This window comes from Otolemur garnettii, unplaced genomic scaffold (genome assembly GCF_000181295.1).
Source record: "Otolemur garnettii isolate 467f Iridium unplaced genomic scaffold, OtoGar3 scaffold00003, whole genome shotgun sequence".
NCBI lineage: Eukaryota > Metazoa > Chordata > Mammalia > Primates > Galagidae > Otolemur > Otolemur garnettii.
In genome coordinates, this window is record NW_003852398.1 from 33,813,156 (window position 1) to 33,815,457 (window position 2,302).

At 42.7% G+C, this 2,302-nt stretch overlaps 1 protein-coding gene across 1 annotated transcript in view; it reads right to left on the bottom strand.

The window, feature by feature from the left end:
• The window catches only part of NDFIP1 (Nedd4 family interacting protein 1), a 46,056-nt gene that overhangs the window by 16,938 nt on the left and 26,816 nt on the right, over positions 1 to 2,302 (bottom strand). The window lies entirely within an intron of this gene.

Genomic DNA, 2,302 nt, shown 5'->3' on the forward strand with positions numbered 1-2,302 from the left:
AAAAAAAAAAAAGATAAAATTTACTTACACCATTTGTCTTAAATTCTAGATTATCAGTAATCCAGGGCCTGTTTTATGGTTTAGAATACTAGTACTCCGGGTCTAACAGGGAGATAAAACTGGCCAGCTAAAGTAGTTTATGAGAGTGACACAGTAGAAAAAAGGACAGCATGATCACACATGAAGAGTCTACAAAGCTGACTGCTGCTCCACTCCATAAGCACTTCTTTGTATTGGCATATAGGTCTGAAACTATCTCATGTCTAACCTTATTGACAGAAAGATCTCTTTCATTATAACTGGAAGACATGATATTACAGGTCTAGAAGGAAAACGAGATCCTGACCAACACCAACATATGCAGTCTTTCTTTTCAACTGATGTAAGTAGTGCTGAGATACTAAAATATAAATGAATATACACTAAAAAATATAAAAGTGATAGACTTCAATGAAGCCTCCCCAATTGGGGAAAAAAAAAAATTAGGGACAAACAGAAAGGGGGGCTAGAAGATACATACCAAATAGTTAACAGTGGTTCCCCTGGGGAGTGAGAACTAGAGAAAGGGGCCTCACGCAAAACTTTGTGCCTATCCCCTACCCACTGCAAAATACAGGGTGTCCATAAAGTTTGTGTGCAACTTAAAATTTCCATGAACTTTATGAATACCTTGTATATTAAAAAGTGCTCTCTATATGTCTGCTGAGTATTAGAGCCCTTTAGAAGGTCTGCAAATGTATACACTTAACAAATAAAAGTATTCTGAGGAGTTCTGCAATTCTATACTGGTCCATTTATGGTATTTATGATATATTCCAACAACTCTGCAGAATACAATGAGACCTAAACGTATATTGGGGTTTGATCCTACTTCTGCTACTCATCAGCCATACATGACTGGGCAAATTAAAATTACTTAATCTCTTGGGGCCTCAATGTTTGCAGCTGTAAACTGGACGTAACCCATGGTACAAGCTCTACCTTGTGAGGACATTGTGAAAACTAGAAACAATACATAAAACATATAAAAGCATCAAACACAGGATCAAGCAAATTATTTGCTTCTAATATACGGCAGTTATTTTATGACTGTTTGCCCACAGATAATAAGCTCCATGAGGGTTCTTAGTTTCTCCCTAGCACTTATGAGAGCTAGATCAGCCTAGACTGGCCTCATAAACTGGCAGTCAGTGTTTTAGGAGCGCCACTACTCATAGCAGATATGGTGCAAAGCCAGGCAAGGGGGACCCACTGGGACCTATGAGACTGCACTGCCAGACTGGGCTTTTTTTTTTTTTTTTGACACAGAGTTTTACTATGTCACCTTTAGTAGAGTGCTATGCCATCATGTCACAGCTCACAGCACCCTCAAACTTTTGGGCTTCAGTGATCCTCTCGCCTCAGCCTCCCAAGTAGCTGGGACTATAGGCGCCTGCCACAATGCGTGGCTATTTGTTGTTATTGTTGTAGTTATCGTTGTTTAGCAGGCTCAGGCCAGGTTGGAACCTGCCAGCCCTAGTGTATATGGCCAGAGCCCTAACCACTGAGCTATGGGCGCCCAGCCTGGGTTTCTCTTTCTTTTTCCCCTTTTCTGAGACATAGTCTCACTTTCTCACTCTCATAGAGTGCTGTTATGTCATAGCTCACAGCAACCTCAAACTTTTGGGCTCAAGTAATTCTTCTGTCTTGGCTCTTACTCAGATGGTCTTGAACCTGTGAGCTCAGACGATCCATCCACCTCAGCCTCCCAGAGTGCTAGGATTACAGGAGTGAGCCACCACGCCTGCTACTCTCTTCTTATTCATCATTCACTCCAATCCAGTATCTTACCAGGACTAGAGCCTGGGGCCCTGACAGTCCCCATATTTCTGGAGTCTTATCCTGCTCCCATTCACCTAATACCTGGCCCTATCTGCATCAACTCCAGTTTGGATGAATATTTACAAAATCACACGTAGTATTTATGGATCAGACATCAAGAACCAAGAATGTGGGCAAGTGTGGTGGCTCATACCTACAATCCTGGCACTCTAGGAGTTCGAAACCAGCCTATGCAGGAAGAGCAAGACCCCCTCTCTACTACAAACAAGAAAAACTAGCTGGGTGTTATGGTAGGAACCTATAGCCCCAGGTACTAGGAAGGCTGAGGAAAGAGTATTGCTTGAGCCCAAGAGTTTGAGGTTGCAGTGAGCTATGACACCACAGCACCCTACCCAGAGCACCAGAGTAAGACTGTTTCCAAATAAATAAAGAACCAAGACTGGCTCGGCGCCTGTGGCTCAAGCAGCTAAGGCTCCAGCCA